This window comes from Capricornis sumatraensis, chromosome 9, assembly GCF_032405125.1.
Source record: "Capricornis sumatraensis isolate serow.1 chromosome 9, serow.2, whole genome shotgun sequence".
Taxonomy (NCBI): Eukaryota; Metazoa; Chordata; class Mammalia; order Artiodactyla; family Bovidae; genus Capricornis; species Capricornis sumatraensis.
The window spans coordinates 79,364,777-79,388,341 of NC_091077.1; the positions used below are offsets into that span (position 1 = coordinate 79,364,777).

The 23,565-nt window shown below is 42.0% G+C and overlaps 1 protein-coding gene across 9 annotated transcripts in view; it reads left to right on the forward strand.

Annotated features, from left to right (window-relative positions):
- TENM2 (teneurin transmembrane protein 2) overlaps positions 1-23,565 on the forward strand; it is a 1,060,439-nt gene that overhangs the window by 717,824 nt on the left and 319,050 nt on the right. The window lies entirely within an intron of this gene.

Genomic DNA, 23,565 nt, shown 5'->3' on the forward strand with positions numbered 1-23,565 from the left:
CACTTTTTAACAGCTTGATGCCTGAGGGGCAAACAACAGTGTAGGAAAAAACAAACAAGAAAAAAGGGGCAGCATTTATGTTGAAAGGGAAGAGTCGGAAAGTGATCTCCAGGTCTGGCTTTGTTTTGTTTTGTGTTTGCTTCTGTCCTTTTCTCACCTTTGCTTCTGGTCTTCCAAAATCACCCTTGCCTTAGTGACCTGAAAGAAGGGGCATTGGTCGCAGCGTGGCAGGCTACAATGTAATTGGCAGTGGGTGGACCAGATATTGGAATGGTCTTGTTTTTCCATCCCCAGGCACTTTCATGGTGTGGGTGCTTCAGTAGTCACTGTTTCCTAGCCCAGAAGAACCATCGAGACCAATAGAGAATGGGGCTAATTCGTATTGAACCTTTAGGAAGTTCTCACATAGTTTTTAAACTTTAATAACTTAGGTTTAAAGACAAAAATAATCTGTACTCTTTCTGGTAATGGACAGTGAATTGTCTGCGTGAGGAAATAATTATGCAAACCACAGCATTTCATGTTGTTTATCTCTAATATTTTTGTGTTATTAATAAGATCTTGAATGCGTTGAACACCACGGTCACTATAGTCACTTCAAACTTTAATGCATTTTATTTTCTGACCAGTGTAGGTGATTTGTAACCAGTGTAGGTGATTTCTTAATCTCTAAGGGTTACAATAAGTAAACTCAGTAGAAACGATATGCATATATTATATACAATAGATAGGTTTGAACATTTGCATTGATATAATAACCCACTAATAAGTAGCTTTATGGAAGGGTTCCAGGCTGAAAGCTAACTAGTCTACCAGGCTTAACTCAGTATATTTTCATAGATGGCGGTGGGCTTTAAGACTGGATAAGATTTTCTTTTTTCTTCCTTATATTTATGAACTGCTATAGAGTTTGTTGGGTACTAGTCAGTCTATTTTCACGTTAACAGACCATTATTTGAAAAATATTAATAGTCACTAGACATGAGGCTATGCACAGTGAGTAAGATGGAGGAGGAGGAGAAAGGGTAGAAGAAATGTAATAGATATTGGGAAAAAGAAGGAGAAAAAGGAAAAAAGAGGACTACCATCACCAATACTAACTAGTTTTTATTGTGTACTTTGTATATGCCAATATTAGTGGTTTAAATGCACTGTCTCAAGCCTGGGAGCATTTCAGTGAAGTAGGAAGAAATCATTGTGGTCACCATTTTAAAAATTCAGAATGTAGATTTGGGGGTCAACGTAACTTGCAAGCATTCTAGAGCGTCAGTGAGATGGTAAATTATGAGACACTGGATGGAACTCTGGTGGTTTCCACACATAAGGTGGTGAGATATCGGATCACAGACCTACAGTTGTTGCCTTGATTGTCACACCATCAGGGAAAGACCCATCAGAATATCCATTCCTCACAAGGAGTCTCTTATTGGTGATGAGAACACATGCATTGCATGAGGGTATCTCGTGTCACCCATCACATGCTGATGTGATTGGCAATAAATATTTCCCTTGAAAAGATCTGGGGGAGAGGACCAGCAAACCAAGCATACCCCCTTCCTGCTCTCCTGAAGTTCTCCCAGAACATGCCTTCCAACCTGTCGAGTCCATCTTCAGGTTATTAGAATACTTAGCATTTCTCCTAGGATTGGAGTTTCTCAGTGCTTTTAGAGGAAGCAAGCTTGAAGAGTTAATAAAATGGCCAAAACCTTGAAGCCTATCAGAAGGCAAGAACAGTATCTGATGTTCTCTGATCAGTACATTCAAGGGCCAAGAATTAGAGAATGTAAATCCCTTGAGATGGGCCATTACTAAAATCAAACCCAGATATTTGAAATTCCATCCATAGAACTGAATACATGTAATTTGGGTGTGCAACTGGTCTTGTATTGAATTGTTGAACTTTATGTTTCTCTTTTAAATATTATTTATTCAGCCTCTTATTAGCAAATATTTACTGAGTCTCTTGAAAATACTAAGTGCTATGTTAGATACTGGGGAGATTATGATTAAAACATGTATTCTTCCCTTAGAGCTCATACAGCCTAAAAAAGGATATAGGCACATAAACAGAAAGATCATGCAGTGTTTACAATAATAGAAGTCTGTAAGTTACAGTGGTTGGACAGTTGACATCATAATTAACTATTCCAGGATGTTCAGGAAAAGTTTTCCAGCCGAGGGGCTATTTAAGCTGGGTTTGGAAGGATAAATAAGAGTTTTACCTAGTAGATAAGTGGAGAAAAAAAAATCAAAGATTATGGCACTATTTGATCCCATCCTTCAGTGATTTTTCTGTATAGTCTTGGAAACTGTAGAAGTGAACTATTTCCCTCACTCCAAAGCTGAAATATTGTTAATTTAATGGTGTCATTTTCTTACCCACCGAGCAAATGTAGGAAATGGAAGCTCTTAAGTTGGGGTAATGATATCATTACTAGGATTCCCATTCATGTCTTTCATATCAAATAAGAATTGATAAACCACATCGGAGAGAGAGAACCATTGAAGGCAAGACATTCTGGAGGCTGATTATGATATAGTCATCAACTGTGAAAGTGCAATGGAAATTTACAAACAAAACTTCACCACCCCCGATCTCATTAATCTAGACTTCTGGGCATGATGGAAGAATTTCATAACTCTGGAAGGTGATGGGTAGGCATTCTGCCACCCCAGAGACTCCAAGCCAAATCCAAGGTGTTTCTTTAGACCAGCAAGTTACAAGCCCTTGCCCCCTGCATTGCTTGTTGATGTTCCCATCAGTCTTAATGAGGCATGTTAGATCTTCCCTGGACTGTGCTTTTTCCATTTTTTGTTCTGTGACAAGTAGAATCAAGGTGCTGGTTAAGGAGGCATAGCCAGAAAACAGCACTGTACAAATTTGGAATTTAACACAAGACAAAAAAAGCTTATAAGGAAAGTTCTGTATCAATGTTAACCATATAAATAAAAAATGCATATAAATGCATGCTACCCAAAACAATCAGTTCATGTGTAAACCATAATATAAGCCAAGAGAAACAAAACATAGGGCAGAGGAACTATTTGCAAACAGCCTGGATGGTCTACAAAATCACTCTCCTCAACCATCTTTCTCTCAGCCTACTTGCAGAAGGTCTTAGAACAAGGTCCATGGGTAATTCTCAGTTGATACCACGTATCTCCTCCTTCTTCTCCTGAGAGCAACAAGGTCAGGGATCTTTCTGGCCAGCTGCTTCTTTGGGAGTTTCTGAAGTCAGCATCTCTTAGTCTAAAGTAGTAAAAAGTAGCTCAGTGACAGAACCTAACTTCTCTTCCATCGTGCATTTTGCTGAAGCAAGCTTCTTTCTCAGAATCTCTCTCTGGTAGCAGGTCACTAAAGAAAATCCCTAAGCAGAACAAAACTTCCCTCTGAGTCTGCTTTTGCCCCAGAATACCAGAGTAGCCGTGAGGATCCTCAAGCTGCAAACAAGTTTGCAAGTTACTTTTTGAAATGGTCATCCATTACTCATTAGAGAAACATCTATGAGACCCAACGAGATGCCAGGCATTGAAGAAGAAGAAAAGCAAGTCCGTGTCTTTTTGTAGATTCTAGGCTGTAGACAGAATGTGAGCAAAAGATCAGGCCTGTGACCCTACAATGACAAATGTATTAAGTGCCATGTGAGGTATAGAGAAGCCAGACTCAGGAGAAACTGGCATATAAGCTGAGCCCGAAGGATGAGTAGGTGTTAATTAGACTTAAAGAATGTTCTTGGTGGTGAAAACCATGATCCAGTGGGAGGAGAAGTGCTATGATTCCAGGAAGAGAAAGCAAACTAGAAAGGCAGGCAAGGGCAGGACAGAGCATGGTTTGGGGCTGCTTTAAAGATTCTGGACTCTCCCCCAAAACAGTGAAAGATCACTGAAGCATTTTAAACAGAAGGCTGAAGTAATATATAAATGGTTTTGTTTTGCTTTCAATTATAGTAGCTGCCTTATGGTTCATAGGTAGGGGGTTGGGGAGAGGTACAATAAGACTGAGGATGCAATTTGGAGAATACAGTCATGGTTAAGATGAAAAACAGTGGCGTTTCCATTAGGAAATGCAGTATCAGAGCTGTCTGCCTTTCTCCCACCAATCTGACCAGAAGGTGAACATTCAGAGTTATGGGGAATGTACTGAAGGTAGAATCAGTGAGATTAATGATGGCTGGAATGTCAGGATGTAGGTTAGACAGACGCGAGCACAATACCCAATTTTTTTACTTAAGAGGCTGAGTGAATAGTGACGTCACTTAGAAAACAAGTTCAGTTTTCCACCTCTTAAATCTCTGAGGCAACAAGAGTATTGAGTTGCTGTTATTGGCCAGACTTATTCTGATTCTAAAATAATAGATGTAACATAGAAGCACATCCATTTACAAATAATAGCATAGTTAGTGTATCCAACTCCACTTTTCTTGGGTTTCCCTTGTGGCTCAGCTGGTAAATAATCCACCTGCAATGCTAGAGACCTAGGTTTGATCTCTGGGTTGGGAAGATCCCCTGGAGAAGGGAAAGGCTACCCACTCCAGTATTCTGGCCTAGAGAATTTCATGGACTGTATAATCCACGAGGTCACAAGAGTCAGACCCAAGAGCGACTTTCACTTTTCACTTTCACTGTATCCAAAGTTCTTAGCAGTTGATTTTTCTCTTTCAAAAAAAAAAAAAAAAACTCTCCAGAAATTTTTTTCAACTTAGTTATTCTACTTGATTGTATAGTTCTGTGAATAACAACTTTATCAACCAGTTTTTGCTCAATACTTAGTTTTACAGGCATGATCCCATTGAACCCTTTAACTCTTCTGTTGAGTATATGTTACTTATCCCTATTTTAAATAAATGAAAACTGAGACTTGAGAAGATGAAATTACCTGCACATCTCCAAATAAGTAGGTGGCAGGACTGGGATTGAAACTTGGGTCTACCTGATTCCACGTGCCATATTCCCGTCACATGATAATATCTTTGAAACTAGAAGAACAAAACAAAACAAAATGATACTTATTATCCAATTAAAATTTACCCAGGCCATGGAAATGATGAAGTTAATGCATTATAAGTGATGTGAGGCAAGAAATGATCTGAGGAATGAATCCCAGTCTGTGACTGGACATAGAGTTGGTCACTCACAAAATCATAAGCCAGGCAGGATATAAGGGACCCTTGTCTTCAGCTCTACAAGAATGACAGCCACCTGGAATGGTAAATCTAAAGCCTCAGAGGACCGTGGTGGCAACAGCATGGGATACATGTGAGCTGAGTTCAGAGGTTTAATGCTCTGCCTATCATAAAATGCGAGAGTAAATTGAAGCTGCAGAAATAAAAAGCAATGCTACTTTTTTTTAGCTCTGTGATTTGCAGGAGGTTTATCTTCCAAACAGGACTTTGCCAGGTTGGCAGGAGAAAGCCACACTGTCTTGAGTATGCTGGATGGCCATTTGGTCATCATTCGTGTAGAGACACTCAGAAAGTGGTGATGAACACCCAGGAAGTGCTCTGATCAAGAATGCAGCATGTTGGGCTTGACAAGTGGCACAGGGAATCCCAGGAATCTATTTGGGTATCAGCATTTCAGAAAACCTGCTTTTTATCTTCAAGACCAAGTAATCTTAGCCTCATCTGGAAGCTTTATGGGGAGTGCATATTTGGGAATCAAGCCTAATGACCTTTAGTAAATAAGGTTTTCATGGAGAAGCAATGAGATTGTGGAAACATCCCCACCATGCTGAACCTGAAGACTCTTCTCCACTTGTTCTCAGATTGATTTTTCTACCTAAGAATTAATCTTCTGACAGAATCCCTGACAAGCTTGATCTTGAGAATATTAAACCAAGGTAACCTGTTTGCTCCGCCCCTCCACCCGCCATTTTTTTAAATGTTTTCGAGTGAGGTGTAAAACTAGAATTCATTCTGGGTGAACCAAATGCATTCTAACACTTTTCAAATCAGTAGGCAGCATGATTTCTCCATATTGCAAAACATTATGCCCCCTCTAAATTCTCATCAGAAGCAACATGGAAATTAATGAGACCTTTAGGTTAGCTTTTCAAACTCAGCCTTAGTTTATAGCTTTACCTTGCCTTTTTGACACCATGATCCCGCCTGGCCACCAGCAGCATTTCACGTTGCAGTGCACTTTAATTTTGTAGTTTTCTTAGTCTTCCTTGGAAACTGGCAGCTTATTAATCTCAATAACTGAACTGCTCAATAGGCACACTCTCCAATGAGAAACCAGACTATGTGTTTTTTTTTTTTTCCTTGGCTGATGGAGACAGGGATTGGTTGTTGGTTAGAGGCGGGAGGTGGAGTTGAGGGTGTGTTGGCGAGTGGTAGAGAAAAACCCAGTAAGGAGGGGTACCCCATAACCCACATCACTTTCTGACAATTGGCAGGAAAATAAAGAGAACCTGATCTAATCCATTGCTTTGCTATTTATGGCTTGCGGTGTTAAACACACTCAAACCCATTAATAAGAAAATAAAGTGTTGTGGCTCATGTGCAAATTACAAGGTGCATTAGGAAAGAAACAAGCATTGTGTCTTATTTAAGACCACTCTAGTCTGCTCTTGGCATGGTTTGCAAACTTGGAAACATACTTGAAGGTAGAGGTCTACAAGGAGGGCTCAGCTTTTAAAATGTGTCTCCCGCTATAAAATTAAAGCCTTGTTAAGTTTATTAAAGCTCTGGGGACTTGAACTTCTTACTTATGGGTTACCACGGGGAAGCCTCTGGGTAGAAAGATGTTTTGTGTTTTTTAAAAGCCATCCCTCCACAGCCTGAACCACGGGGACCCTTTTACAGTCTGAGGCCACCTTGCGGTCATGCCTTGGAAGTGCAAGCCTCTGCCCTGAGTCTGTAAATGTCAAAGACTCTCGGGTTAAGTTCACAGTTGAAAAAAGCCCAGTATTTCCATCTCTGTCTGTGCTCTTTCACCCATTCAGCTAATATCAACTGTCATTCCCTCGGGGCATTTCCTGAAGCCTCCCCAGAGGAAATTTTATCTGGCTCAGATGGGAGAAACTTGATGGAGTGCGAGGCTTTTCTAATTCTGGCTCCGCAATGATCTTTTTCTTTTCACAGAAGCCAGATAAGGCACTCATGGTTCTCCCAGGCAGGGGCAGTAGGCTCTGCACCTTTTCTGAAGCTTCCTTTGATTTATTAGTCTTGGTTTGGCCTGCCTCCGTGATTGGGGATCTTATGTCCCCGGAATCGCAGTCCATCACAAGGCACTCAGCCAGTGTGCTCAGCTAGGACTGCACCCTTTGGTTGATAAGGGAGCTGAAACAACTTGAAGCATTTTTTCTCCGATAGCTTTTTTTCCCCCTCCAAAACCCACCAGTTTCAGATTGTTCCCAAAGTCTTGTATGCAAATAATCCATTTTTATGACAACATTAACCACGGAGAATCAGCCTCAAAATCATGTGTTTTTAATTCCTTACAGAATCATTTCTTGTTCAGAGTAATTGTTTGAGAAATCAGCAAGTGCTTCCAATTTCTGTCCTCAGTGTTTTAGCGTGCATGCCTGCCTCATATTTCAAAAGAGAGTGAGTAGCACTTCCTTTTTTTATTTGTGAGATGGTTCTAAAATTCTCTTTCAATTTGTTAAAAGCTTTCGCTGGGTTGGAGCATCCCTAAGTCCACTGCTCAAAAATTAGTCCTCCTGTTAAGACGTTGCACACCAACTATGACGATTAAAAGCTTATTATTATTATTTTGCAATTACTTGAAGGACTGGATATAAAATCCGGTTCTGGGAAGAAGGTAGGAAATATTCTTCCTCTTGCATGGATATGTGCTTAGATATGAATTTTAAATAGGGAACTTAGTCTTTGTGCCTTTTTAAATCTATCAACCCAGATCCTCTCCACTACACTTTGGAACAGGGAATAAGAAAGCATAAGGTGATATTAGGCACTTTTAAGCATTTGGTGGGACCCTGGGGAAAGCAAGCTTAGCAAAGTGAGATAATAAATGTAAAAGCCCTCTGAAAGTGGAGCCCTGCTGTGTGGGTGTCTTGTGTTCAGCTTAGTGCTTTCTTAGTTACCTTAGTGCCGCGGTCCCCAACCTTCTTGGCACCAAGGACCAATTTTGTGGAAGAGAGTTTTTCCACAGACTGGGGGTGGGGGGATGGTTCCGGGATGATTCAACTGCATTACATTTGTTATGCACTTTATATCTAACGCTGCCAACGATCTGAGAGGAGGTACTCAGTCCACGGCTCCGAGGCTGGCGCAGCTCAGCTTTTGCATTTTTGCTGACCCTGAGTGACCTCTTCTCTCTTTCTCCAAAACCCAATGAGTTAATCTCTCTAGTCCGGTGTGAAGACCCTCGGCAGATCTGAGGACTTTACTGCATGTGATGTCTTGGAAAGGGAGACCCCGGGGATGGCTTTGAATTTATCTAAACAATTAGAAAAAGGAGGGTATTAATTACTGGAAGGTGGAACAAAAGTATGAAGGCAGTTTGAAGAGCACAGAAACGGGGTTTTGTCAGAGACAAGGTGTCTTGAAGACCTGACAATTTGACCATGATGTTCTGTGAGTGAGTTTGACGAGAGGGCTCCACACAAACCCTGCAGATATTAGCAAGTGACTTGATGTATATTTGGAAATGGTATAATATTTAATCATTTTTTTAAAAATTAAGCACATGTTTATTTTCTGTAAAATATTGAACACTTTTGTTTGTCCTAAGGCAGAGAAGGGCAGGGATCGTCTTGTCCAGCTTCTAAACTTCCGAGTCCGTGCGAGGAGAGATGGTGGCCATATTGAAAATGTTTGCACTGTGTGGACGGACTGAACGCTGTTCCCGGTTTTGTCTTTAGTCATTGTCATCTCTTAAACGCCTGCCTTGTGCCAAGCACTGTTTTAGACACTGCATGTTATCCAGTTGGGAGCCCTGTCAGGAAGATACAACTTGGGGTAATGTAGGGTGTGGGACAAAATCAAAACTCAGGCAGAACTTGATTCGGGGACTTGAACTCAGGTACTAGGCATCTCTCTCTCTCTCTCAGCTGTTTTTCTGTTTCCTAACCTCATTCTTAAGCAGGTGTCCTTTTGTGAGATCTCTGTGGGAACTGCAGGCTCTATTCTCATAGCTTAGAAACTAACAGAAAAAGGATTTCCTCTTCATATTTCAAGGAAACTCCCAGGAACTCAGCTAGAATCCCATGCCCACAGCAGACCCAGTCTGGAGGTCTGGAGCATGGACCGTGTTGACTGATGAGGCCTGGATCATATGCCTATGAGGACCAGATACAGAAAGAAGGGTGTGGCCATAACCAAACACCACGGTGTTAGACGGTAAGGTAGAGAGCTGGCAGGCTGAAAAAAGACAAGAAAACCCAGGCCAAGTTCAGTGCTAGCTGTGCCCCAGCCTAGCTGCTTTTGCTTACCGCCTAATTACATTATTTTCTCTTCTGGGCACACAGTCCTGGCCAGGGCTAGGAGTATGGGAGGTTCAAGAGTATCGGTTACCTCACTTGCCTGGACACAGCAGGGGGTTTACAACTGATTCCATTATGAAGCAGAAAGAATAAGTTCCACTGAGTAATTCCCATCCCCTTCTGATTCATCACCCTCTCTGGTTCACTTCTCAAACATCCCACGACTTTACCTTGGAGTCACTGTGGCCACTGAATGCATCTTAACTTTTATTAGTCCCCTGATGTCTCTTTCCAGCTATCATCTTCTTTCCTGCAAAAGTGCTTGGATTCCACATTTTCTAATTAAAACATGTTCATTTATTGTCTTACTAACCAGTGCTCTTTACGAGGGCTCATGATGAGCAAGTTAACTCAGAACAACTCAGTGCATTTCTCATCTTCTGAAAATGGCTGGAGAAGCAGTTTTACCTTTATCAATTTGAAGTCCTTGGTTTTGCTTTTTAATAAGACAGTGAGTGGGAGACCTTTAATTCCATGCTCCAAGGTTCTCTTCTCAGCAATATAAAAATGCATCTTATCCTTTTTGTGCTGAAAATTTTAGATAGAAGTCAGTATGCTCCCTAATGGACCTTTCTTATAGGTACCATCAGAATAGTTCCACATTTAATAGGACAAAACGTTTTGTCCTAAAAATCAGCTTCTCCTATTGTCAATAATTATGCCCATTCCTATTTACACTCTTGTGATTTAATCTGATGTTGCATGTTGTGCAGAAGCTCAGTAGTAGGGGGAAAGCGCTTACCTACGTTTAAACTCCCTAGAAACTCAGTAGAATGGTGTGTGTGACACTGCGGTGGGTGTGAGAACCAGGTAGGAAAGGACACATTCAGTGTGTGTCTAGAGGTACTTTTCTGAGTTTTCACCATCGTGGGCCCTGTCTGGAAATATGAAAGCTGTGTTAGGATGGAGACCTCCTCCTGTCCTGCCTATAACATGCATCTTCAAATTCACAATACCTTCAGGTTTTAGAAAAGGGAAAAGTATAGAATTTTCTGCAGGGCTAGACTTGAAGGGGCTATTTCAAGGAGAGAGGAAGAGAGAAGGGTAGGAGGTGAGGTGGGAAAAAAGGGGTCTGATGATGAGAGTATAGAAACACCTGCCATCTTCCAAGAAGCTGGTCCCTTGATTCCTTTCTTTCTTTTTTTGTCTGCACTGCAAGGCTTGAGGGATCTTAGTTCCCAGCCTAGGGATTGAACCTGGGCCCCCAGCAGGGGAAGTGCAGGGTCATAACCACTGTACCACCATGGAATTACCAGTCCCTTGATTCTGACTATTCCATCAGAAGGCAGACCAGGAGGAGGAATCAAGGTCAACAGGATTTAAGAGGAGGGAAATCATTGAGTAGAACCAAGGCAGAATTCTGAGGCAAGAAGCCATGTTCAGATCACTTGTGCAGGCTGATAACTGTTTTACAGATGAGGAGGGTGAGGCCAGATGACTCATCAGTTTCTCAAGCTGATTGTCCAGGTGGGGCTGTAGGCAGGTCTCTGACTGGAGCCTCCCTCCATTGGCTGCATGGTGATCAGGCAACTTTGTTGCCTGTTCATCCCATGCAGAATCTTTACCTCCATTTCCTTCTGCAAAGGAACAGTCAAGAATTAGGCAAAGAATTACAGCACATTTTACAATAGATTGAAGGAATTAGATCTGATAGACAGAGTGCCTGAAGAACTGTGGATGGAGGTTCCTGACATTGGACAGGAGGCAATGGTCAAGACCATCCCCAAGAAAAAGAAATGCAAAAAAGTAAAATGGTTGTCTAGGAGGCCTTACAAATAGCTGAGAAAAGAGAAGCGAAAGGCAAAGGAGAAAAGGAAAGCTATACCCATCTGAATGCAAAGTTCCAAAGAACACCAAGGAGAGATAAGAAAGCCTTCCTCAGTGAACAGTGCAAAGAAAGAGGAAAACAGCAGAATGGGAAAGACTAAAGATCTCTTCAAGAAAATTAGAGACACCAAGGGAAAATTTCATGCAAAGATGGACACAATAAAGGGTAGAAATGGTATGGACCTAACAGAAGCAGAAGATATTAAGAAGAGGTGGCAAAAATACACAGAAGAACTATACAAAAAAGATCTTCATGATCCAGATAGCCATGATAGTGTGATCACTCACTTAGAGCCAGACATCCTGGAGTTCGAAGTAAAGTGGGCCCTAGGAAGCATCACTACAAACAAACCTAGTGGAGGTGATAGAATTCCAACTGAGCTGTTTCAAATCCTAAAAGATGATGCTGTGAAAGTGCTGCACTCAATATGCCAGCAAATTGGGAAAACTCAGCAGTGGCCACAGGACTGGAAAAGATCAGTTTTCATTCCAATCCCAAAGAAAGGCAATGCCAAAGAATGCTCAGACTACCGCACGATTGCACTCATCTCCCAGACCAGCAAAGTACTGCTCAAAATTCTCCAAGCCAGGCTTCAACAGTACGTGAACCAAGATCTTCCAGATGTTCAAGCTGCATTTAGAAAAGGCAGAGGAGCCAGAGATCAAATTTCCAATATCCATTGAATCATAGAAAAAGCAAGAGAGTTCCAGAAAAACATCTACTTCTGCTTTATTAACTATGCCAAAGCCTTTGACTATGTGGATCACAACACATTGTGGAAAATTCTTCAAGAGGTGGGAATATGAGACCACCTTCCCTGCCTCCTGAGAAATCTGTATGCAGGTCAAGAAGCAGCAGTTAGAACGGGACATGGAACAACGGACCGGTTCCTAATTGGGAAAGGAATACGTCAAGGCTGTGTGTTGCCGCCCTGCTTATTTAACTTCCATGCAGAGTACATCATGAGAAATGCCAGGCTGGATGAAGCACAAGCTGGAATCAAGATTGCCAGGAGAAAATATCAATAACCTCAGATATGCAGATGACACCACCCTTATGGCAGAAATCAAAGAGGAACTAAAGAGCCTCTTGATGAAAGTGAAAGAGGAGAATGAGAAAGCTGGCTTAAAACTCAACATTCAGAGAACTAAGATCATGGCATCCAGACCCATTACTTCATGGCAAATAGATGGGGAAACAATGAAAACAATGGAGATAAAGTGACAGGCTTTATTTTCTTGGGCTCCAAAATCACTGCAGATGGTGACTGCAGGCATGAAATTTAGAAGACACTTGCTCCTTGGAAGAAAAGCTATGACCAACCTGGACAGCATATTTAAAAAAACAGAGACATTAATTTGCACAAATGTCCATCTAGTGAAAGCTATGGTTTTTCCAGTAGTCATGTATGGATGTGAGAGTTGGACCATAAAGAAAGCTGAGCCCAAAGAATTGATGCTTTGGAACTGTGGTTTTGGAGAAGGCTCTTGAGAGTCCCTTGGACTGCAAGGAGATCAGTCCTAAATATTCACTGGAAGGACTGATGTTTCGCCACCTGCTGTGAAGAACTGACTCTTTAGAAAAGACGCTGATGCTGGGAAAGATTGAAAGCAGGAGGAGAAGGGGATGACAAAGGATGAGATCATTGGATAGCATCACCGACTCAATGGACATGAGTTTAAGCAAGTTCCGGGAGTTGGGAAGCCAGGTGTGCTGCAGTCCATGGGGATGCAAAGAGTCAGACATAACTGAGTGACTGAACTGAACTGATTACAATAGATTTAGTATTTCCAGGTGTTTTACTACAAAATGTATTCACTCTCTCGGTAAAAATATTCAGTGATTATAAAGTTGAAAAATGCCAAGTATACTCCCTGCCCCTCCATTCCTATCTTCAAGGAAATCTCATTTGAAGGTTTATTATTTTAGGCTTCTAAAAATATTTATGGTGTCTGAGCATATTTCTTTTTAAGTTTAGTATAAATGGGATTGTGTTATACCTACCATTTGGCGACGTCTTTTTTTTTAACTTCGTAAGAAATTGTAAAAACCATTTCAGGTAATTTCATGTCAACTACCTCATTCTTTTTTAAAGTCTGTGTAATATTCCGTAACGCCATAATTTATTTAACCAATCTCTTCCTGATGGACATTTAGATTGCTTTCAGGTTTTTGCTGTTATAAACAAAACTGTAATGACAAGTCTTGTGTGTATATCTTTCTTTGCATACTTCCATGATTATGTTCCAAAGTTAAATCCCTGGAAGTGAAATTGCTAGATCAAAGGGTATGTATAATGTACATTTTGAATTTTGATAGATTGTGCCAAATTATGTCTGTCACAACTTGAATGTTACAATCTCTTTTTATTCCTCCTTTCTTGGCCTAAATGTCTTTTATGGGTTTAAAATAAGAGTCCTGAAGTTTACAGTCTTGGATTTTAGACATAGAATTGAATTTTCTTTTTTCAAGGAATAATGTACTATATAATGTTCCAGATGTACTCAAATGTTCCAGAAACTCAACTCCCTTTCTTACATGTCAGGTAAAGCAAGAAAGAGGAATGGCTGTGGGGAAAATTGGATTTGCTCACTGCCCTTGGTTCTAGCTGTAGGGCCCTTTCTCTTTATTCCCAGACTTTCTGCAACCTGGCCAATGTGATTCTAGTCTAACCTTTGCTGCCTTTTGTTTTCTCGTTTCTAATTTCAGTTCAGTTCAGTTCAGTTCAGTCGCTTAGTTGTGTCCGACTCTTTGAGACCCCATGAATCGTAGCACTCCAGGCCTCCCTGTCCATCACCAACTCCCGAAGTTCACTCAGATTCATGTCCATTGAGTCGGTAATGCCATCCAGCCACCTCTTCCTCTGTCGTCCCCTTCTCCTCCTGTCCCCAATCCCTCCCAGCATCAGGGTCTTTTCCAACGTTTCTAACTTGACAAGGTTTAAATTTGCCTCTTTTCCTCGTCTACCTTGCCTCTCTCTACCTAACGGGGATATTATCAGAAAGTCTAAGATGACTGAGTCAAGTTTCTGAGTCCCCAAGAGAAATGCTGAGTATCATTGTTCTATTACAGGAGAGCGTGATCATCAAGAGCTTGGAAATCCCTCATGGAAGACTGTCTCTTTTGTGAAATAAGTATGTGAAGGCTCAGTCAATATGAGGGCCTCCTGCCAAACCTATCTAGTTTCTTTATCTGCAGCTCCAGTTTTATGCTAAATAAGGACTTTTGTATTTCACACCTCCCGTTGCTGCTGCTGCTGCTGCTGCTGCTGCTAAGTCACTTCAGTCGTGTCCGACTCTGTGTGACCCCATAGATGGCAGCCCACCAGGCTCCCCCGTCCCTGGGATTCTCCAGGCAAGAGCACTGGAGTGGGTTGCCATTTCCTTCTCCAGTGCATGAACGTGAAAAGTGAAAGTGAAGTCGCTCAGTCGTGTCCAACCCTCAGAGACCCCATGGACTGCAGCCCACCAGGCTCCTCCGTCCATGGGATTTTCCAGGCAGGAGTACTGGAGTGGGGCGCCACTGCCTTCTCCGGCACCTCCCGTCGGCAGTCCCATTACTAGCTGTGTTCATCAGTTCCGTTCACTTCAGTCGTTCAGTCTCTCAGTCATGTCCAACTCTTTTCCACCCCATGGACTGCAGCACGCCAGGCTTCCCTGTCCATCACCAACTCCCGGAGTTTGCGCAGACTCATGTCCATGGAGTCGGTGATGCCATCTAACCATCTCGTCCTCTATCGTCCCCTTCTCCTCCTGCCTTCGATCTTTCCCAGTGTCAGGGTCTTTTCTAATGAGTCAGTTCTTCACATCAGGTGGCCAAAGGATTGGAGTTTCAGCTTCAGCATCAGTCCTTCCAATGAATATTCAGGACTGATTTCCTTTAGAATGGGCTGGTTGGATCTCCTTGCTGTCAAAGGGACTCTCAAGAGTCTTCTCCAACACCACAGTTCAAAAGCATCAATTCTTTGGGGCTCAATTTTCTTTATGGTTCAACTCTCACAGCCATACATGATGTGTTCATCAGACTACAACTTAACGTGTTGAAGTGTTCGTCAGACTTCAACTTAATTCAGCCAACATTTATGCAGGTCCTGTTAGGGGCTGAGCACCAAGCAAGATTCTGAGAGTAAAGGAGGAAGAGGGCATGGCCTTTGTCCCCTGGGAATTACAGTCTGGTAGCAGAAAGCTTTCCATAGTGTAGTGTTGATCACGTTTGCCCTCACACGTGAAAGTGAAAGTGAAGTCGTGCCTGACTCTTTGCGACCCCATGGACAGTGAGTGGCCTGCACCAAGCTCTTCCATCCTTGGGATTTTCCAGGCAAGAGTACTGGGTGGGTTGCCATTTCCTTCTCCAGGGAATCTTCCCGACCCAGGGATTGAACCCAGGTCTCCCGCATTGTAGATAGAGATGGTGGCTCAGATGGTAAAGAATGTGGCTCAGATAAAAAAAATCTGCCTGCATTGCAGAAGACTGGGGTTTGATCCCTGGGTCACAAAGATCCCCAGGAGGAGGGCGTAGCAACCCACTCCAGTATTCTTGCCTGGAGAATCCCGTGGACAATGGAGCCTGGCAGTCGACAGTCCATGGGGTCTCAAAGAGTAGGACACAACTGAGCGACTAACACTTTCACAGGAGAAAACTAGGGCCTCCCTGGCGGTTCAGCAGTAAAGAATCTGCCTGCAGATGCAGGAGACTCAGGTTCGATTTAGTGACGAAACAGTAAACAACAGAAAAAAGCAAAGTAAGTAATTTACATGAATATAAACAGTTGTAGGAGGGAAGAAAGTTCAGGCCACTGTCTGGGGACATGGAATGATGGGTCAAGGAGTCTGGGCTGTAGGAATGGTGTCCGAGTCCCATTCTGTTGTAAATGGGAAAGTTACCCCAGCAGAAGGGCCTTCTAAGCTGAGACAAGGAATAAAACTAGGCCAGAAATGGAAGAATGCACGAGTATTCTGGATCCACCGCACCGTGCAGGAGAGGCCCCAGGGCCCATGGCAGGGGCACCTTCCAGGCCCAGTCAAGCCCCTGTGCTTTATTCTGAGTACGATATGGACCCTGCAGAGGGATTTTTCCAAAGGTGTGTTATGACCCCATTTGTGGTGAGAAAAGGGAAAGAGTTTGATGAACACACCAGAAGTGCAAGAACTAAAAGTTAACGGCACGTTGGTAGTCCAGTGGTTAAGAATCCGCCTTGTAATGCAGGGGACTCAGGTTCAACCCTGGTCAGGGAAGTAAGATCCTACGTGCCACAAAGCCACTAAAGCCACACAGCAACTACTAAAGCCGCGTACCGCTGCAAGAGATCCCACATGATGCAGCTAAGACTCAGTGCAGCCAAATAAATGAAATAAATAAAACAGGCTCTCGGCTGTTTACCGAAGGATCTCATAAGGAAGAAAGGAATGGGGACTAAGAGGCAAGAAACAGTTACTTCAAGGAGGCCATCTACAGGGGTCATTGGTCATTAGCTACAGCAGTGATTGAGGGTCTACTCAGCATCAGGTATGTGCTGAGCCCCCACATTTAATCCAGACCATATCCCTATGAGATATTTTCAGTCATTTTCACCATTTTCCATCTCAAGAAGCTGAGATTCAACATTGGGTCGTTTGCCCCAGGCTGCACCAGGTTCCAGGAGGGGCAGCCATGTGATGAAACCCACATGCTGCCCACAGTTCACCCTGTAACCTCAGCCCTGCCCAGTGCCCAAGGATGAGCAGGTATTGTCTCAGGCTTCACCCTGCCCTGACCTTCCTCTTCCTTCCAGGCCCCTGACCTCTCCAACTACCCCATGTCCTCTCCCAGAAAGACAGATACGGCTTTATTGTGTCCTGTAACCACTTCACCTCTTATCACGCCAAACCTCAGAGCCAGACGGGACCCCGGTTCAAGTCCAAGCCTCTGCAGCATCTGCAAGGCACCTTCCCCTCACCAGACTCTCCTTGAGGTTTTGTTTTAATTCTGCCGCTCGCAAAGAAAATGCCTGAAGGCAGGCCCCTGCCTTTTCGTCTCGCAGGCCACCTTCCCATCGGGCAGCGTTCAGTTTCCCATGCCTCAGCCTGTCCGTCTGCATCTTCATCAAGGCTTCCAAGATGGCAGTGACAAGCTTTTTGGGTACTTAAGGCAAACACGCATGACAGTTTGCCTTGACACTTGCATTTTTAAAAAGCCTTGCCTGGGGCCCTGGGAAACCCAGCATTTAAGAAACCAGGAGCCTTTTAAGGAAGCCAGACTTTCAGAGTCTGCTTCCCCGGGACCTGTTTTGTGACAGGGATGCGGCAGGATCTGCCCGAGAGGATAAAAAGTTGCCGTGGTGGTATTTACGTGCTGATGCTAGAAGATGGTTGCCTTTTTAAATGGCTCTTTTTCCTTCTTTGGTGACTGACACGTATGGATCTGTTCATTCATTGTCAGTGGGTATGTGGCTGGCCTACAAACACACTTAAATGGCACACTTCCGCAAAGCATTAATTTCTGTGTCCAACAGATATATGTAGGCAGGCAGACATGTCACAGGGGTTGCTACGAAGCTTAATTAATATCCCTGAAGGGCTCGTGTATCATTTCCTGAGGAGTGCTAAGGAAAAATACCTATGGATATTATACATGTTAAAAAAAAATGTGGGTACATACACTGATAGGTCTTCTTTAGGGCTTATGCCCTAAATGGTCTGATGTAAATTCAAATGAGAAAACAAATTGTATTCAAGATAACTGCTTTTATTTGAGGGCTGAAAAAAGTGAACAGAGCCCCAAACATAAATGCCAGAAATCTCCACATACAGTAGATGTATGGAAAAAGCAAATGTATAAGACACAAGAATGGATAGCAGTTTCCTTTTTCCTCTGGCTGTCTGTACAGCTGAGTTACCAACAACTAAGGCATCAACGCAATCTCAGCTGTACACACTGCAAAAACTTAGATAATTCAGTGTTTCTTTTCTAGGCCTTGAAGGAATCCTGTAACATACTTAATCTGTCCCTTTTAATTTTTATGACATAAAGATAGTCCTGCCTTCTCTTCTTTCTCTCTTTCCTTCCTCCTTTTATCCCTCCCTCTCTCCCTCCACCCCAAGACTAGGTCTTAAGAATCTACAAAAATCTAGGAAATAACCATTTTTGTTTGTTTATTTCTGATTTCCTTTTGGGCATTAGTGTACTCATTCAGAAATAGAAATGAATCAAAACTTTATTTCTCAAAGATGTACCCAGTGGGATACCAGTTTTAAGACGGGGAAGGTGTGTGGGTTAAAATTTATGTGATCAAATCAGTAAATAAAATGACAAATATTTTGCAGAAGGTACTGAGATCTTTAAGATGTGAAAGGCTTGTGAAAATATGTAGTGATCTCCTTAATTTTATTTACTCCAATATTTCCCAAATATCATGGAATGGAATTCTTTCTTTAGGTGAAGTTAGTAATACACATATCCAGTTGGTGGTCCCAAGAACACAGTTTGAGTCTTAGTATTTCAGTCTGTCTCTGATGTCATGACTGAAGTAGGAAGCCTAGCATGTCTTCACATCCTTGCTAGAGAAGGACTTTGTAATTTTGCTCTCTAAAATAAAACATAATATCTCTTTCGGCCAAAACTTTTGAAATTCACTCATTTATTAGGTTCCACAGTACTTGGACCTTGTAAGTACTATTAGTAATACGGTGCTCAGAATATGTGCTAACAATGAAACTTTTTAATAACTAAACTATCAGGGGATACGATAGCTTTCCTAGAATATAAACTTTACCAGGCTTTCGCTAAAACCTCTTTCCTGAAATGAAAGCCATTGACTTGGGCATATGAAAACATTTTGTAAGATACGAAGTTGTATTATGCTTTCTGCACATATAGCTCCCTGGCCCTTTGATGATGCTTCTTATTTTTATAATTTAGTACAAGGTTTCAAAAACGAGTTCACAACATGGATTAGATGCAAGAAGCCTGACACAAGGTTTAGAGCCAACCAGTATGTAACCTTGCAGAGAAGTTCGATGTAGACCATCATTCTCTGCATTTAGAAGCTAGCTAAAGGTTTATCAACAAGTTAAACATAATGACCACTGTGTTTAATCGCTCAGTCATGTCTGACTCTTTGCGACCCCATGGACTATAGCCCACCAGGCTCCTCTGTCCATGGGAATTCTCCAGGCAAGAATACTGGAGTGGATTGCCATGCACTCCTCCAGGGGTATTTTCCCTACCCAGGGATCAAACCCAGGTCTCCCGCGCTGCAGGTGGATTATAGTTATAGGTCATGGGTCATAGTAACCATATGACCCAACAATTGCACTCCTGGGTATAGCCTCCAAAAAAAAAAAAAAATGAAAACAAGTATTTGTTGCAAATATCCAGATCAGCCCTGTGCCCAGTGGCCAGGAGGTGGAGACAACCCAAATGTCCATCAATGGATGACTGAGTGAACAGTGTGTGCCACATATAGTCAGCCCTCCACAGTCACAGGTTCTGCATCTGTGGAGTCAATGAACCAGAAATCAGAAATATTTGGGAGGAAAATTCCAAAAAGCAAAATTTGAATTTACCGTGCACTGGCAACTATTTATATAGCATTTATATTGCATTTACAATGATTTACATAGTATTTACTTTGTACTAGAGACATTTTAAAGGGGCATGTGTGTAGTTATATGCAAATACTCTGCCATTTCATTTAAGGGACTTAAACATCCATGGATTTTGGTATCCAAGTGGGGTCCTGAAACCAGTCCCCAGTGGATACCCAGGAATGACCATGATATATTAATACAATGGAATAGTTTTTCAGCCACAGAAAAAGAAAGATGTACTGATAAATATTATGACAGAGATGACTTTGAGAACATTATGCCAGGTGAGAAAAGCCAGGCGCAAAAGGCCACATATTGTATGATATTAGTATGTGAAATATCTGGAATAGGGAAATCCATAGAGATGGAAATCAGATCAGTGGTTACCCAGAGCTGAGGGTGGGAGAAGGGAGAATGAGAGTTACTGTTTAATGGGGACCGTTTTCTTTGAGGGTGATGAAAATTTTTGGAACAAAATACAGGTGGTGGTTTATGCCATTGTGAATGTACCAAGTGCCGCAGAATTGTACAGCTTAAAATGATTAATTTTATGTTATGTGAATTTCACCTCTATAGGAAAAAATTTAATTGATGAAGAGCAGCTAGAGGATTGATGTGTCTCCCTCAGTCTGAAAGATCTACTCAAGGGAGAGGCACAGTAGTCTGGAGAACATGATTCTTGCTCCAGAAGTTTCCAAGAAGGATGCTAGGGAATAAATGTCTTCTTCCAAAACATGCTTTGAAATGGTGAACTTTGAAGGCGCTGGACAAAATACCAGCACATGTGATTTGATTAATACCAGTAACTGGATCCATGTGTGTAGTATGTTAATATCTGGAAGATGGCCCACATGATCCCTGGGCTGCATCCTGGTAAATGCAACTCTTCAGGTTTTCCTGAGATCACTGAAGCACCAAAGATAAGGAAAGAAAAAAGGTGTGTGAGGCAGGGCTTCTTCATTACCGAGGTGGGGGGAAAGAAGAGAAAGATGAATGGATTCTTCTCTGGGTGGTAGAGGGTAAACATTGGATTTTTCAGAGATGAAATCCGTTCTCATCGTATTCTTTTCAAAGTGATTTGGAAGAGAAAATGCACCATGAAACCTCCATGTTTGCAGAGATACGAAACCTGTGAAGATAAATTGCTCTCTATATAGGTGGGCAGAGAAGTGACAGATAAGTAGCAAGTACATTTACCAAAAATTCTTCCAGACTTTAAGGAGTGTTATCTCTTGAGCTCTTGGTGACAAACCAGTAACTGGCTCTGAGATTACTGTAAACTAATGCCTGAATATATACATTCTTTGGGTTTGATGTGCAAAGGGAGGAAGGGAAGGCTGCAAAATGCACAGAATCACTAAGAAGGATCCTAGAAATTAGCCTTAAAAATGCATTATCCCATTATTTTTCAAAACCATCGTGTTTCCTCAATGGAAATAATTGATGTAATTGTGGCTAGCATACCTCAAGGATGACAGAAAAGTTGAGGAGGATTCCAACTTGAAGAAAACAAGACTCTCACCAGACCTGCTAGATGCCTCCTCAGAATAAAAATAAGAGTTTCCTCTGCTTGGGACACTCTTTTCACCATTTGATTACCCACTTCTTTTCCTCAGATCACCTCTTTTTCATCGTCTCCTCAGAGAAAAGTGACCACACTAATGGAGTCCCACATTTTCTATCTTAGTGGTTTTCACAATTTGTAATTATATCATGTATTCATTGGTTTACAAAGGTCCATCTAGTCTAAGCTATGGTTTTTCCAGTAGTCATGTACAGATTTGAGAATTAGGCCATAAAGAAGGCTGAGCGCTGCAGAATTGATGCCTTTGAACTGTGGTGTTGGAGAAGACTCTGGAGAGTCCCTTGGACTGCAAGGAGATCCAACCAGTCCATCCTAAAGGAAATCAACCCTGAATATTCATTGGAAGAAATGATGCTGAAGCTCCAATCCTTTGGTCACCTGATGCGAAGAGCCAACTCATTGGAAAAGACCCTGATGCTGGGAAAGTTTGAGGACAGGAGGAGAAGGGGACGACAGAGGATGAGATGGTTGAATGGCAGCATCAACTCCGTGGACATGAGTTTGAGCAAATTCTGGAAGATGGTGACAGACAAGGAAGCTTGGTAGGCTGCAGTCCTTGGGTCCATGACTTAGCGACTGAAAAATAACAAATTGATTTACCTGCACTTGAGTTTTATTTGGCCGCCTCTCCAATTAGAAATTCCACATGAGGGTTAGGACTTAATTTACCATTGTATCCCTGTAAATACAGAGATTTATCAGACCAAGGGACTGAACTGAGCTGAACGGATCCCTGTAAATATTGGTTGAGTCAGGACAACCAACATTTAATAAAGACTCAGGACATGTTTAATACATGGATGTACTGTATTTCCCAAATATACAGTACATCCATGTATTAAACACCTCCTATAGGCCAGCTTCTGTGCTCACAAATGATCTCTTTCAGCCCTTCCAACAGTTCTGTAATGTAGATGTTATTATTTACCCATCTTTTAGAGAAGGCATCCAAGGCTCAGAGAAATTAATTGGCTTTCCCAATATAACACAGTTCCCAAAGGATTTGAGATTTGAATGCAGTCTTGCCTCATTCCAAAGCCTGTACATTTTCCATTAAACCATACTTTGTATGTTCCTTCAGCAGACACTTGTGAACACCAACTGTGAACAGAGAAAAGTACTAGGAAGCAAAAGATAGAGAGCCTGCCTTGGAGAAGCTTGTCATTTGACAGAAGAGACAAGGCAAACACGCAGGACAAAGGTAGAAGCATGAAGCAGAATATGATAAAGGGACATATCCTAGGGCTCCTTCCAGCCTGAAAATTCTTTGACTCTCTGAATGGTGCAGGCAGTAAACACAATGGGAGAAGTCCCTGTGCTCCTTGATTATATCTGATGGCGTGCATTCTCCCTTTCTCCACCTCTGGCTGCGGGTGAACACAGATGCAAGTCTATTTCAAATGGCTGTCTCTACACTCCCATATTATGGTGTAAGGTGGTTTCAAGGTCAAGTATAAGCCAAAGTCAGAAGTCTTTGTTTTTTCCCCTCAACTGTATCATGACTCTTACCAATTAACTGGAAAAAAGTCAAGTTAACAACTCAGAGGAGGGGGAGCGGGGTGCGAAAAAAGACTCGTCGTCATCTCATGCCAAAGATTCTGAAATGGATTTGCTCACAAAACACCAGGTTTCTTTAGTGACCTCCTAAGACGTTGCCTGTCACACTAAACACTGTATCATTTCGTGGGGGGAAAAGAAAAACAAAGTTTTTCTATGAAAAAATGCTATGTTATATCACAGTGTGATGCTATTTAAATATCAAGCTTCTATTTAGAAAACGGAAGGCAATAAATTGAGTTGCTAATTATTCCAGCTGTGAGTATTTTTGGTATGACTGCAAATTTTGAAGAGGGCAAAATAGAGGATTTTCCTGTTGTTCGTGGCATATGCAAATGTAATGACGGTCCCCTCTGATCTGAAAGGTTCAGAGATCAGAAACCTTGAAAGCCTGTTTCTCATTGAATCAAAATTGGTTTGAGTTTAAAGCTTAAGGAATCATGATATGAAATGGGCTTTTCATTATACTAATTGGGTTATTGGCTACTTCTTCAAACTTGGGAAGTAGTAGCTTTTTAAAACATTTTTCAAGTTTTATTTTTAAAGCAACAGTTCACTTCTCAACCCAAGCATAAAT